Raw genomic sequence first — 14,287 nt, 5'->3', positions numbered from 1 at the left:
TTCTCCAGACAGAGAAGGAGCAGCCAGGACTACGAAGGTAATGAACAGCAAACTGCAAAAAGATCATAGCTGGCAATATCACCATTGGCCTGAGTTACTCTGAGCGTGGCTGGAGGGGCTGAATGAAAAAGTCGGAGGGCGCGGCATCTTCTCGCTGTCTCTAGTTTCTGGGACAGCTCATCTCCCTGTGTCCACATCTTTATATCTAGTTTCCCCGTATTTAATTCCCATGATCGCACTCCTTGACCCGGGCTCTGTTTTCTGGACTGCACGCAGCTGAGAGATCGTGGAAGGAATTCAGTAGTTGGTAAGTGCCCAATAAATGTCAGCTATTTTTATTATCAATGTAACTGGCTGCTCTATTTCTATAAAGTTACAGTCACTCGAATTTGTGCGTCAGTTAGAGTGGGCATGGAAGCTTTACAGCTAAAGGGAAGCAGATCCACACTGGATGGAATCTTTTAATTGTAATCCTCATGAAAATCTCTTTGTGGCATTGACAAGTGAACATCTTTCCTCATGACAACTAATCTTGAGAGAACTGTAGCTTCTGCCTTGCTGAGCCCAGAGTCCCGCGCCTAGGACTCAGTTCCCAGGAGGACAAGGGGACAATGTAAAGAGAAGTGAACCCCAGCGGCCATGTTTTTTCAGGGACCAGGTGGCAGCCCTGCCTCTGTGTCCTCCTAAACAGGGGATCATGTGGCTTCACCTTCCCCAAACCCTCCAGCAAAGAGTATATCCAATCCGAAGGCCAGGACATGAGCGCGGAATCATTTGGCTAGAAAGCCATCCCTTCCACTTTTACCTTTTGTGGGGGATTGCTGATGTGTCTGGAATTGGTGCATGACAAACACACCAGGCCATGATGCATAAAACCCACAACAGTCACGTTTTAAAATGTCAGACCTTTGAGTTTAAAAAGAGACTTTAAAGAGCTCGAGAACCTGGCAATTTATCAGCACTCTCTGCTCAGAATGAAAGCACAGGACAGGTTGGTGTGTCTCGACGCACGGATGGATATGGCTGGATCTAATTACTTTTTCTCTATGGTGCTCAAACACCCATTTGTTTGATGTTTCTCCCCCTCTATTTTGTTATTTATTGCTTGGCATTTGGTAGGCATAGCCCAGTATTGCAGGGGGTTTGGAAATCATTTTTAAAAAATTGGCGCCGCTGTTGTATGCAGAACAAAATCTACTGCGGTTTTGACCACAGTGAGATCGGGTTCTCATTGTCTTACTGTCACTTGATCAATTCACAGAGCCAGGGACTGGAATTTTTTTTTTTTTTTTTTTTTTTTTGAGACGGAGTTTCAGTCTTGTCTCCCAGTGCAATGGCGTGATCTCGGCTGATGGCAACCTCCGCCTCCCGGGTTCAAGTGATTCTCCTGCCTCAGCTTCCTGAGTAGCTGGGATTTTAGGCATGTGCCACCACGCCCGGCTAATTTTGTATTTTTAGTAGAGATGGGGTTTCTCCATGTTGGTCAGGCTGGTCTCGAACTCCCGACCTCAGGTGATCCTCCCACCTCAGCCTCCCAAAGTGCTGGAGTTACAGGCATGAGCCACAGTGCCTGGCCGGTACTGGATTCTTTTGCTTGGTCTCCTGGTTTCTGTCTTAGCAAACTGCAGGAGTTTCTGCCTTGGTTTCTTTAATTAATGTCTAAGATTTACTCCACATGTTTGTCCCCTTGGAACGCTGTATTTTTGTCCCCTTCCATGGAAAGTTTCTCTTGACTTTATTCCTCAGACTTATTTATTCCACAGTCAAGACGCATTTATTGATTTCTTATTCTGCGCTAGACACTAAGGGTATGGAGTGAAACAGGTCACTGTTGCTAGCCTTTGGGAACTCACACTGGGGCTTATGCAGAAGTCTGAGCTGCGTGGAAACACAGACAGAGAAAGGCACTCAGCAGCAGGCAGCCAGCACAGCTTGGGTAGTAGGAGAGATTGATGGGGAGGCTTTGGAATTGTTTCCTTTTTGGAAATTGACCGCTTTCTGATTTAGACTTTAGACAATGTTGATCAGGCATGGTGTCTTTCTCCTGCAATCCTGGCACTTTGGGGGGTCAAATTAGGAGGACTGATTGAGGCCAGGAGTTTGAGACCACCTGGGCAATGTAATAAGACCCCGTCTCTACAAAACACACACAAAAAGATTAGCTGGGTGTGCTGATGTGCACCTGTATTCCCAGCTACCCAGGAGGCCAAGATAGGAGGATACCTTGAGGCCAGGAGACTGAGGCTGCAGTGAGCCATGAAGCCACTGCACTCCAGCCTAGGTGACAGAGTAAAACCCTGTCTCAAAAAAAAAAAAAAAAAAAAAAAAGAAGGAAAGAAAGAAGAGAGAAAATAAAAGGAATTCAGAGAATATAATAAGGCAATAGAAATTCTATTTCTTTCTAAACATGAGATCAGAAAGGTATTAAAAACATTACATTGTGCCAATCTGGCAGAGTGAAAAGAACTTGGAAGCTGAGGAATATCAGAACCCTTCTGTAAAATGGCGATTCTCAGGATTGGACCTGACACCACGTGTGTAAAGATTACATTTAGAAAAGGCTTGCCTTATGAACCAAATAGGTAAGACATCTTGTACATCTATGTATGATTAATTTTCTAATATTTGAAAATGTTGAGATTAATAACATACATTTTTATTTTAAGGAATTGCCTCATTGATTGTATCTTTTTATAGCAGTTGTTATTCACTTCCTCCAAAAATAAATTGAAAAGTATAATTGCTACTATTTTGGGGGAGAAGGTCTTTTGGATTTATTTGATGATAGAAAGGTGTATTAGTCCATTTTCACGCTGCTGATAAAGACATAATCGAAACTGGATAATTTATTAAGAAAAACAGGTTTAATGGACTCACAGTTCCATGTGGCTGGGGAGGCCTCACCATCATGGTGGTAGGTGAAAGGCACATCTTACATGGTGGCAGGCAAGGGAGAATGAGAGTAAGCAAAACGGGGAAACCCCTTATAAAACTCTCAGATCTCGTGAGACTTATTCACTAGTGATGACTGTGTGGCAGTAACTGCCCCCATGACTCAATTACTTCCCCCTAGGTCCCTCCCACAACATGTGGGAATTATGGGAGCTACAATTCAAGATAAGATTTGGGTGGGGACACAGCCAAACCATATCAGAAGGGCACACCATACTCTGAAACATTGGGAAACATTGAAGATTCTTTAAAGAATAAAGCCAGTCTCTGTTTTCTGCTCTGCATGGTCCAGGAGCCTATAAATGATACACTTGTCTGAGCATTCCTCCAACTTGGAAAATGACCAAGAAATGTCTTCCCAGCAATGGTAATCTACATTGTGCTTTTGAATCCTGCTGCTCTAACTGGAAGGGATTAAGGTAGAGGAAGATTGGCTTTTCTCAGGTCCCATCTGTCAGGTTTGCCTTTGTTTTGTCATGGGGTAGGAACTGGCTCAGGCAGGATGCCTCTAAAAAGCAGCCTGAGATGAGAAAGACTCTGGCCAGTATTTCCAGTTAGAAGAATACTGTTTTCTTATTTTGCTATTTCCTACTTCTCATTTGTAGACTGTTGCTACAGATGAGAATTTTCAGACCATTCCTTGCCCAATTCTTAATGAGTCCCAGTGATCTCCTAATACCTGTGCTGACTCTCTCACCCCAGGGTGACAGACTGGGCCTTCTGCCTGCTTGTGGATTTCTGGCACTGGCCTGAATATTTCTGGTTTTCATGTCTCTTCAGCCCAAACTACACCAGGTCCAGTATCCACCATCTTTATCTAGAATCTTAAAGAATTCATCCTCTAGCAAGGAGGGAGCTGTTGTGCGTTAGACCATGATATTCATCTCTCAAGACATAAATCCTATCTGTTCTTTATTATCTTGAATGGCAAGCTATGGCATGTTCTTTAGTCTCTCTGTATCTCAGTATCCTAATCTGTAGAATGGTACTGTATTGGCTCAGGTCCTCCGGGAAGCAGGTGCCAAGATGTATTTAGAAATACAAGAGCTTTGAGTTGGGCATGGTGGCTCATGCCTATAATCCCAGCACTTTGGGATGCTGAGGCAGGTGAGTCACCCGAGGTCGGGAGTTTGAGACCAGACTGACCAACATGGAGAAACCCTATCTCTACTAAAAATACAAAAATTATTAATCAGAGGTTATGGCACACGTCTGTAATCCCAGCTACTTGGGAGACTGAGGTAGGAGAATGGCATGAACCTGGGAGGCGGAGCTTGCAGTGAGCTGAGATCACACCACTGCACTCTAGCCTGGGTGACAGAGCGAGACTCCATCTCAAACAAACAAACAAACAAACAAAAAACAAAGAAATGCAAGAGCTTTACCTGTGATGTGAAAGGTAAATAGGAATAGAAGAAAGAGGCAGTGAAGTCTTCAGACCATTATGATATGGGTTGTTAAAGAAAAATTATTCCATGTTACTTGTTAAAGCACAATAAGAAAGACTTTATTTAAGACCATCGCAATTGGGCTGGACATTCACCTGTTTCCTGGCTATCATTCAACTCTGAACTATTGGCACCATGGTGTCCCCTGCAATGAAGACCACCACAACAGGGACTTGTAATGGAAGAGAGGGACTGGGCTCAACTCCAAATCCAGTAGGGGCTGGTGGACATTTATAGCCACGGAGCAAGATGTGAGTTAGTAGACGGAAACTCACTAAGAGAAGACATCACGGGTAAGGGGAGTTTTGGCTAAACTGATCTAACAGGAGTTTTGCTGAAGACAGGACAGGAGGATCAGACACACCCGAGGGATGGTGGAGGATAAGAAACCTGGTCACATATCAAGGATTATCAGATATCAAGGATGGAAGGTGTCTTAGTCTGTTTGTGTTGCTACAAAGAAATATTGAGGATGGATAATTTATAAAGAAAAGAGGTTTATTTGGCTCACAGTTCTGCAGGCTGGAGTTTCCCAGGCTGGAATGCAGTGGTACAATCATCATAGCTTATTGCAGAGTGTACAAGAAGCATGGAGCCAGCATCTGCTTCTGGTGAGGGCCTCAGGAATCTTCCACTCATGGCAGAAGGTGAAGGAGAACCAACCCTAGCAGTACATGGTGAGAGAGAAAGGAAGAGAGAGGAGAGGAGGTGCCAGGTTCTTTTTAACAATCAGAACTTACAGGAACTGGCAGAGTGAGAACTCGCTCATTACTGCTGGGACAGCACAAAGAGATTCATCAGGGATCCAACCCCCACGACCAAAACACCTCCCATTAGGCCTCACCTTCAACACTGGGTATCACATTTCAACATGAGATTTGGAGGGAACAGATATCCAAACTATGTCGGGGCGGTGGGGGGGTTCTTGCTAAACTGACTTAGCAGGGCTCTTGCTAAAACTGGATTGTGTAAGAAAGTGTACAGACAGGCCTAGCAGAAGATTCAAAGACCTAACTGAGGTTTGACCAAGAAAAGTTTTTGTCAGGGCAGGGAATGCCCTGAGATCATTGTACAAGCCTGGTACCTGTGAAAGGAGAAGGGGAAGAAAGGGAGATGGAGTAGCAAGAGTCTGAGATAGTGGTGGTACTATAAAAATGTCTAAGCAAGCTGAATGGGGACCTCTAGTGCAGAGAGGTGTCCCATGTTGTGTGGGATTGGCCAAGCCCTGGTGCCCTTTCCAAGCTCAGTCACTGACTGGGCACTATATGGGAAGACTGTGGCCTCAGCTCAACTGCTGCAGCTAGAATGTCTCTTTGTAGTTAAATGGCAAATTCATTCATTCTTTTTTTTTTTTTTTTTTTGAGACAGAGTCTTGCTCCGTGGCCAGGTTGGAGTGCAGTGGTGCGATCTTGGCTCACTACAACCTCCACCTCCTGGGTTCAAGTGATTCTCCTGCCTCAGTCTCCTGAGTAGCTGGGATTACAGGCATGCATCACCACGCCCAGCTAATTTTTGTATTTTTAGTACAGACGGGGTTTCGCCATGCTGGCCAGGATGGTCTCCATCTCTTGGCCTCGTGATCTGCCTGCCTCGGCCACCCAAAGTGCTGGGATTACAAGTGTGAGCCACTGTGCCTGGCCCAAATTCATTCTTGGAAAGAGATCTGAGAGGCATATCTGCATGACTTCTTTTCTTTATTTTTAATGAAGAGCCATGGCTGGGCATGGTGGCTCACATCTATAAAACCAGCACTTTGGGAAGTCAAGGAGGGAGGATGGCTTGAGACCAGGAGTTTGAGACCATCATGGGCAACATAACCAACACATCTCTACAAAAAATAAAAATTAGCCCAGCATGGTGATGGCTGTCTTTAGTCCTTCTATTTGGGAAGCTGAAGAGGGAGGATATCTTGAGCCCAGGAGTTTGAGGGTGCAGTGAGCTATGATCACAGCACTGCACTCTACCCTAGGCAATAGAGCAAGACCCCATCTCAAAAGAAAGAAAGAAAGAAAGAAAGAAAGAAAGAAAGAAAGAAAGAAAGAAAGAAAGAAAGAAAGAAAGAAAGAAAGAAAGAAAAAAGAAAGAAGAGAAAAGAAAAGAATTAAAAAGGACCAGGGTGGGGCCAGGTGCAGTGGCTCATACCTGTAATCCTAGCACTTTGGGAGGCCAAGGCAGGAGGATCTCTTGAGCCCAGTAGTCTAAGGCTGCAGTGAGCTATGATTGCAGCACTGCACTCTAGCTTGAGTGACAGAGCAAGACTCTGTCTCAAATTAAAAATAAAAATAAAGAAAGAAAAGAAAAGAAAAGAACCAGGGTAGGACCAGGTGTGGTGGCTCACGCCTGTAATCCTAGCATTTTGGGAGGCTAAGGCAGGAGGATCCCTTGAGCCCAGCAGTTTGAGACCAGCCTGGGCAATGTAGGGAGACCAGATCTCTATAAAAAATAAAAAATATATGTAAATTTAAAAAAGAAAAAAGAAAAGAACCAGGGTAAAGCCATCTCTAATGTTTCAATGCAAGCTGCATGTATCTCTTCACAAACATTTTAATTGTGTGAACATTTCAAGCATGAGCATAAAGAACTCTCTGTGTTTCCTTGAAGCTAGGACATGCTTCCCCTGAACATCCGAATGCATTTCACCAGGGTTGGTGCCCTGGACCTACATGCCACTATGTCACTATGAGTTGGCAAAATCAGAGACCCATGATGAGACCCAGGAAAGCTCTGGACACACACAGATGGAGAGTGAGTTCTGAGCTGCCTGCCACCTGAGGAGAAGCTGGAGCTCCAGAGAGAAGCTGGCGAGTGGGTGCTTCTCACTTGCCAGGAAGGGCCTCACACCCGCCTCGTCAATCCTCTCTGGGCTTCTTTCCAGGTCCAACAGTCGAGGACGTCTTAAGATCCTCACTGTTTCCTGACTTGCCATTTAGGTTTTAGGAAATTAGATGTAAGAAAACACATCTTGCTTTCATTTTTTTTTAAGCTGGTGCTTTTGAAGATGGGGTTTAGGAAGAGGCTGTATGATCCCTGAGCCAAAATGCTACAGCAAAGGGGTACCAATCCAGACACCAGGAGAGGGTTCTTGGATCTCATGCAAGAAAGAATTCAGGGCAAGTCTGTAAAGTGAAAGCAAGTTCATTAGGAAAGCAAAGAAATAAAAGAATGGCTACTCCATAGCCAGAGCAGTCCTGAGGGCTGCTGGTTGCCCATTTGTATGGTTATTTCTTGATGATATGCTAAGCAAGAGGTGGATTATTCATGCCTCCCCCTTTTAGACCATATGCGGTAACTTACTGATGTTGCCATGGCATTTATAAGCTGTCATGACTCTGATGGGAGTGTAGCAGCAAAAACGACCAGAGGTTACTCTTGTGGCCATCTTGGTTTCGGTGGGTTTTGGCTGGTTTCTTTACTGCAATCTGTTTTATCAGCAAGGTCTTTGTGACCTGTATCTTATGCCGACCTCCTGTCTCATCCTGTGACCTAGAATGCCTTAGTTGTCTGGGAATGCAGCCCAGTAGGTCACAGCCTCATGTTACCCAGCTTCTATTCAAGATGGAGTTGCTCTGGTTCAAACGCCTCTGACAAGAGCATTGCAGGAAAGAAAGAGTTTAATTGACGCAAGCCCAGCTACTCCATGTCAAAAGTCGGGTTATTACTAAAATCCATCTTTCTGAGCATTTGGGGGGTATGGTTTTTTCAAGGTAGTTTGGGGGAAAGGTTGGGGGTGACTAGGCAATGGGTGCTTGCTGTTGATTGGTTGGAGGTGTCATCATAGGGGTGTAGGAAATGATCCTCCTGCATATGGAGTCACTTCTTGGAGGGGACACAGGAGCGGTTGGGGTTGGTGGGTCCAGGTGGGGCCATCTATCGTCAGAAATGCAAAAAATCTGAGAAGATATCTCAAAAGGCCAATCTTAGGTTCTGCAATAGTGACGTTATCTGCAGGAGTAAATGGGGAGGTTGCATATCTTGTGACCTCTGGAATAATGGCTGGCAATCGTTTATGTCTATACCTTAGCAGGAATCAGGCTCCACTCATTTTCCTAGCCTGGCAGTCTCTCACTGGCTTTATGAAAGTGGTTGAGTCTGGGGCAAGGGCTATTAGCATTTAAACTATAAACTCAATGTCTCCCAAAGTTAGCTTGGTCTAAATCCAAGAATGATTAAGAGCAGCTTGAAGGCCAAAGGCAAGGTGAGGGTTGGCTAGACCAGATGTTCTAACTGATACAATTTTTGCAAAGGCAGTTTCAGTGAGGTTGAGCTAAGTTTACAGGTAAAAACAGGAAAAAAAAAAAAAAAAAAGAAAAAAAAAGGTGAATGAAGCAAAAGTTGGGTAATGAATAAAATATATTCCAGGTTAACTGTTCCAGAGTGCCACAACTTGCGACTCAACATTAGCATTTCTTTCAACTGTAACTGTGGTTTCCATGTTGTTAGTGAACAGTTTCCTGGTAGTGAACTTTACCCTTGGATAGCTAGCTGTTTCCAGGTGTTTGTGGCCCTGTGGACTTCGATAGCCACATGCATCTGAAACTCCTATGCAGTCATAAGGTAGAGGCAGTTGTTTTACATATTTTATTGCTCAGATAAATACGTTGATTAGCAGGGCATGACGTCATGCACCTGTGGCTCCAACTTCTTGAGAGGCTGAGGCAGGAGGAGGATCACTTGAGCCTGGGAGTTTGAGTGCAGCCTGGACAATATAGTGAGATCCTGTCTCTTAAAACAATAAATAGATAAGTTGGTCTTGTGTCTACATGCAGATTTGGGAGCTGGAGAACAAACATGAGTTTGCTTATGTTAGAAATGATTGCTCCTTGGTGCCATAAAGAAACAGCACTTGAACCCAAATTGATTCCTCAGCAAGGCCATTTTTACTTTCTGCAGAAAAGGTACACTCACTAGCAGTTTTGCAACGTGAGGACACTGAACAAAGGAGACAGTCATTTATAACCTGACGCGTCCACCCTACTGTTGTTACCAGTTTCCATTGGTTGGAACGGGACCTCACTTTCTGTATTTGTCCTGATTGGCTAGCAACTTAGAACTTTTTAAAACAGGCAAAGGCAGAGGAGAACAAAGGAAAGAGGAAGTAACTTGTGGAATGCTGAGAAAGGTAAAAACACCTTCAAATAAGGAAGAGGAACAGGCTATATGACCTAATGTTTACTTGGACCAGTATAAGCATGCCAGGGCAAATATTTAGGGCTAAATTGTGAGAGCTAAGAATATAAAGTACATTGATTTCTTTATTACGGCTAGCAGATATTTAAGAATGTTAGCACAGGTCTTCGAATAAATTTCGCTTTCTAAGAGAAGTTACTATTTATTCCTAATTAGATGGGGAGGAAAGTCTTTGAAGAGGAACCTCTACGTTGCTTTTTACACTTAGAACTCGTTTCCTCCCATCGCGGCACTTTGATCTGGCAGAAGATAGGAGGATGGAATACACGAGGTCCAGTGGCTGAAGAAATCAGTGGCTGAAGAAATTACAGTGCATTTGTAGAAATGCTAATGACTCACAGTGGATGGAGCACAAGGCTTGGGGAGACTCATACCCGGAATGAGCAAAGCCAGGAGGTCTTTGCCCAGCCGGTGAGGAGCCTGGGCTCAGGCTTGGGAAGAATAGGAAGTTCTGCAGGGCTTTAAGCAGGCAATGACACCATCAGCTTTGCTTGTAGAAAGATCACTGGCAGAAACATGGAGAGACCGAGAGTTGGAGTGGAAAACTGTTAGAGGGTTTTAGAAATAATCCAGGTGAGAGAACGATGGTGACCTCAATTAAGGTGGTATCCCTGGACAGGGAGGCAAGTTCACTGCTTTGAGAGCAGAGAAACAAAATACAGTTAGGAACGAGAGTGTGAATCACAGCTGTGGACAAAGTCAGCAAGGGGTTTGCAAGGAAACAGGCTCAGCTTCCGAGACTGAGACCCCCAACGACCTGTTGTGATAGAATCTCTTTAAAAATTTTCTTTTCAAATATCCAATTGACAAGGATCGAATTGAAGGAGCATTGAGAATTTCACCCCCAAACATGGCTTTCTGGTATAATGAAAATTTTGAAAAATCCTTCGAAATCCACAGGACTTGGAAGAGACTTTTCCCTTACCTTCATAAAGATCAGATGGGCCCACCAAGAAGAACAATGGTTTATCCTTCTCTTCTCTGCTATCTCATTATCCATTTCAGGAAAGGAGAGGAAGAATGTAGCCAGACCTGGCCTCACCATTTTACAAAATAATGCCTGTCTTCCTGGTTCATTCAGCTTCCAAAGAGAACCATTTACAAGTCAATCTCTCTTCCCAACTTCCATTCATTCTCCCAAATACTCATTCATTTTTATCTTGGTAATCATTTCATGCTACTCAACAGAATTACCTATATTCCTCATCTGTTATAATATTTAATGATTAATTAATCATTTAATGCCCCTCAACAGAATTACCCTTTTGAAGGGAGGTTCTGTAACTGCCCAGTGGGTTCACCTTGCCTGCTGCTTAGACAGAGGCGAATTATAAAGACAGGAATTGCAACGCAGAAAGAGTAATTCATGCAGAGCCGGCTGCGTGGGAGACCAGAGTTTTGTTATTACTTAAATCAGTCTCCCCAAAAACTCCGGGGATTAGAGTTTTTAAGGAGTGTTTAGCGGATTGGGGGAAGCCAGTGAGCCGGGAGTGCTGATTGGTCAGCGATGAAATCTTAGGGAGTCAAAGCTGTCTTCTTGCCCTGAGTCAGTTCCTGGGCGGGGGCCGCAACTTCAGATGAACCCGTTAATTGATCTGGGTGGTGCCAGCTGATCCATCAGACCCAGGGTCTGCAGAATATCTCAAGCGCTGATCTTAGGAGCAGTTTATGAAGGGTCAGAATCCTGTAGCCTCCAGCTGCATGACTCCTAAACCATAATTTCTAATCTTGTGGCTCATTTCTCAGTCCTACAAAGGCAGTCTAGTCCCCAGGTAAGAAGGAGATTTGTTTTTGGGAAAGGACTGTTATTGTCTTCGTTTTAAACTGTAAACTAAGTTCCTTTCAAAATTAGTTCAGACTACACCCAAGAGTGAACAAGGACAGCTTGGAGGCTAGAGGCAAGATGGAGTTGGTTAGATTAGATGTCTTCTACTGTCTCAGTCATAGTTTTTCAAAAGTAGTTTCAGTTCTGTAAATATTTGAGTCCCATTGGGAAACTGGATTATCATCCTGTGACTCACGCGCATGGTTAAATAAATTTATATGCTTTTTTTTCTTATTAGTCTGCCTAATTGTGAGTTGATTTTTCAGTGAACCGTCCAAGGCTGAGAGAGAAGCTTCCCCTCTTCCCTTACAGAATATATTCGAGATGTACAATGTGATGATTTTCTTTTCTTTTTTTAAAGACAGAGTTTCACTCTTGTTGCTCAGGCTGTAGTGCAACAGCGCGATCTTGGCTCACTGCAACCTCTGCCTCCTGGGTTCAAGCAATTCTCCTGCCTCAACCTCCCCAGTAGCTGGAATTACAGGCACGTGCCACCACACCCGGCTAATTTTATATTTTTAGTAGAGATGGGGTTTCTCCATGTTGGTCAGGCTGGTCTGGAACTCTCAACCCCAGGTGATCTGCCCGCCTCGGCTTCCCAAAGTGCTGGAATTAGAGGCATGAGCCACCACACCTGGCCGATGATTTCTTATATGCATAAATTGTGTTATGAATACTACAATCAAATTAATGAACACATTCATCACCACCCAAGCTATAATTAGGTCCTCAGAACTTGTTCACCTTTTAACTGAAAGTTTGTACTCCTTGACCAACATCTTCCCATTTTCCCCCGTACCCTAGCCCCTGGCAACCACCATTCCACTTCTTGGCTTCTATGAGTTTGACTTTTTTGCATTCCACCTATCAGTGTGATCAGGCAGTATTTGTCTTTTTGTGTCTGGCTTATTTCACTTAGTATAATGCCCTCCAGACTCATCATGTCACAAATGGCAGATTTCACTCATGGATGAATGGTATTCCATTGTATATCTAAGACCATGATTGTATCCATTCATCCATTGACAGACACTGAGGTTACTTCCATATCTTGTCTATTGTAAATAATGCAACAATAAACAGGTAGGTGCAGATATCTCTTTGAGATACTAACTTCGTTTCCTTCATATGCATACCCAGAAGAAATATCGCTGGATCCTATAGTAGTTCTACTTTTGATTTTTTGAGGAAGTGATGGGATTTTTTGGAAAGGCCAAGGCTTCTTGCAACAGGGAACTCATATTTGTCTTGGAGATTCTTTTCCAACTTGGCATCCACTCCTATCAAGCATTGATATTGGCACATCCAGAAGGTGAAAGCCATGTGAAATTAGTGTTTTCTGATTATCTAGTGAATATAAGCTAGTCTAGATGAGGCTCTTGAAACTGGATGATTTCCGTGGAATACTACACAGCCATAAAAGAGGACGAAATCATGTCTTTTGCAGCAAGATGGATGAAGCTGAAAGCTATTATCCTAGGTGAATTAATGCAAAACGGAAAATCAAATATTGCATGTTCTCACTTATAAGCAGGAAGTTAAACATTGGGTTCACATGGACATAAAAATGGGAACAATAGACATTAGGGACTAGTAGAGGAGAGAAAGAGGAAGAGGGGAAAAGGCTGAAAAACTACCTATTTGGTATTATACTCACTACCTGAGTGATGGAATCATTCATACCCCAAACCTCAGCATCATGCAATATACCCAATGTAACAAACCTGCACAGGTACCCCCTGAATCTAAAATAAAAGCTGAAAAATGTTTAAAAAGTGCCAGCAAGACCGGGTGTGGTGGCTCACGTCTGTAATCCCAGCACTTTGGGAGGCCGAGGCAGGTGGATTATAAGGTCACGAGATCAGGACCATCCTGGCCAAGATGGTGAAACCCTGTCTCTACTAAAAATACAAACATTAGCTGGGCATGGTGGTGTAGGCCTGTGGTCCCAGCTACTCAGGAGGCTGAGGCAGGAGAATCACTTGAACCTGGGAGGTGGAGGTTGCAGTGAGCTGAGATTTTGCCACTACTCTTTAGCAACAGAACAAGACTCCGCTCAAAAAAAAAAAAAAAAAAAAAAAAATGGCCCCAAAAACTCACAAAAAAAAAAAAAAAAGGCACTAGGTGATTTGGTTGATTCAATCAAACAATTCATAAAAATATCCAGTGATATTTTGGCATCATGTCTCAGCTTTCCTCTTCCCATTGCAATGACATTGTACCTGTTCATTCAGGCACCACCATAGTTGACTGCAGCTTGGGCTTTGGCATTTAAAAGACCTGGATAAATGACTTCATCTTTCCTGGTCTCAGCTTTCACATCTGCAAACCGAGGATAATAATAATAGCACCTGCTTTTCTATGGCTGTTGTGAAGTTCAAATGAGTAATGTTCTCAGCACAGCGCCCGGCTTGCAATAAACCTCCATAAATGTTAGCCAATATGAGTATTATTACACGTCCCTGTGCGCCAGAATGTCCCGGCCTCTCCATAGCCTTCTAGCTCATTGGGATGTCTGCAATTGAAAGAGCCATTCCTATGCTCTGGTTCACGATGAGTCTCTGCTCAGAAATGCACCTTCCACGTCTGCCGTTCTTCCGCTAGCTTTCCCTCACTGGTCCTTCTGCCCTCTTCTCCCCCAGACCCTTTCAGAATGTCTACATTCATGAAGGAAACCATGAAGGAAACCTGTTTGATTACAGTCAGAAGTCTCTCTGGGAAGCTCTAACCCTTTCAGGGTAATTTGGCATGATTTTATGGAAGTGAGCCTTGGGGAAAATTCAAATGTCAAGCATAATTTGGTACTTGAAACATGAAAGAAAAAGCCTTCTGATTTCTTTTCATCTACATTTCCCCCTCTGCACTCTGTCCAGCT

Source organism: Piliocolobus tephrosceles, chromosome 8, assembly GCF_002776525.5.
Source record: "Piliocolobus tephrosceles isolate RC106 chromosome 8, ASM277652v3, whole genome shotgun sequence".
In the NCBI taxonomy this organism is placed as follows: domain Eukaryota; kingdom Metazoa; phylum Chordata; class Mammalia; order Primates; family Cercopithecidae; genus Piliocolobus; species Piliocolobus tephrosceles.
This window is presented reverse-complemented; position numbering follows the sequence as displayed.